Source organism: Pan paniscus, chromosome 11 (assembly GCF_029289425.2).
Source record: "Pan paniscus chromosome 11, NHGRI_mPanPan1-v2.0_pri, whole genome shotgun sequence".
Taxonomy (NCBI): Eukaryota; Metazoa; Chordata; class Mammalia; order Primates; family Hominidae; genus Pan; species Pan paniscus.
The window spans coordinates 103007435-103009112 of record NC_073260.2 but is presented as its reverse complement, the minus strand read 5'-3'; the positions used below and the strand labels follow the sequence as shown (position 1 = coordinate 103009112).

The following is a 1678-nucleotide window of genomic DNA, read 5'->3' as shown; positions in this document are numbered from 1 at the left end:
TGCCCACTCAGTATGATGTTGGCTGTGGGTTTGCTATAGATGGCTCTCATTATTTTGAGGTGTGTTCCTTCAATACCTAGTTTATTGAAAGATTTTAACATGCAGGGGTGTTGAATTTTATCAAAAGCCTTTTCTGTATCTACTGAGATAATCATATGGTTTTTGTCTTTAGCTCCATTTATGTGATGAATCACATTTATTGATTTGTGTATGTTGAACCAACTTGTATACCAGGGATAAAGCCTTCTTGATTGTGGTGGATAAGCTTTTTGATGTGCTGCTGGATTTGGTTTACCAGTATTTTGTTGAGGATTTTTGCACTGATATTCATCAAGGATACTGGCCTCAAGTTTTTTTGTTGTTGTTGTGTCTCTGCCAGGTTTTGTTATCAGAATGATGTTGGCCTCATAGGATGAGTTAGGGAGGAGTCCCTCCTCAATTTTTGGAATAGTTTCAGTAGGAATGGTATTAGCTCTTCTTTGTACATATGGTAGAATTTGGCTCTAGTTCTGTTTGGTTGGTAGGCTATTTATTACTAATTCAATTTTGGAGCTCATTATTGGTCTGTTCGGGGATTCAATTTCTTCTTGGCTCAGTCTTGGGAGGATGTATGTCTCCAGGAATTTATCCATTTCTTTGAGATTTTCTAGTTTATGTGCATAATGTTCTCTGATGGTTACCTGTATTTCTGTAGGGTCAGCAGTAATATCCTCTTTGACATTTCTAATTGTGTTTATTTGGATCTTCTAGTTTTTCTTATTAGTCTAGCTAGCAGTCTACCTATTTTAGTAATTTTTTCAAAAACCCACTCCCGAATTCATTGATCTTTTGAATGTTTTTTTTCATGTCTCAATCTCAGTTCAGCTCTGATTTTGGGTATTTCTTGTCTTCTGCTAACTTTGAGGTTTGTTTGCTATTGGTTCTCTAGTCCTTTTGGTTGTGATGTCAGGTTGTTAAACTGAGGTATTTCTAACTTTTGATGTGAGCATTTAGTGCTATAAATTTCCTGCTTAACACTGCCTTAGCTGTGTCCCACAGATTCTGGTATGTTGCATCTTTTTTTTTTTTCTCACATGCTCAGCTGTCCAAGGTTGGCTTCCCCACTGCACACTCGAGTGGTATGTTGCATCTTTGTTCTCAATAGTTTCAAAGAACTTGATTTCTGCCTTAATTTTACTATTTACCCAAAAGTCATTCAGGAGTAGGTTATTCTATTTCCATTTAAATATATGGTTTTAAGTGGATTTCTTAGTCTGGTTTTCTAATTTGATTGTGGTGTGGTCTGAGAGGGTGGTTATTATAATGAGCCTAGTACTCATTATACAGCATTTGGTGAGGAATGTTTTGTGTCCGATTATGTCATTGATTTTAGAGTATGTACCATGTGGCAGTGAGAATAATGTATACTCTGTTGCTTTTGGATGAAGATGTCTGCAGATGTCTATCAGGTACATCTGGTCCAGTGCTGAGTTCAGGTCCTGAATATCCTTGTTAATTTTCTGCCTTGATGATCTGTCTAATATTGTCAGTGTGGTGTTGAAGTCTCTCACTATTATTTTGTGGTTATCTAAGTCTCTTCATAGGTCTCTAAGAACTTGCTTTATGAATCTGGATGCCCCTCTGTTGGGTGCATATATATTTAGATTAGTTAGGTCTTCTTTTGAATTGAAGCCTTTAC

The 1678-nt window shown here is 36.6% G+C and overlaps 1 non-coding gene across 1 annotated transcript; it reads right to left on the bottom strand.

Moving 5' to 3' along the window:
• Window positions 1-1070: 1070 nt before the first annotated feature.
• Window positions 1071-1146, bottom strand: LOC112440896 (small nucleolar RNA SNORD55/SNORD39). The gene has a single exon (XR_003028887.1). It is a non-coding gene; the product is annotated as a small nucleolar RNA SNORD55/SNORD39 (small nucleolar RNA).
• Window positions 1147-1678: the final 532 nt, after the last annotated feature.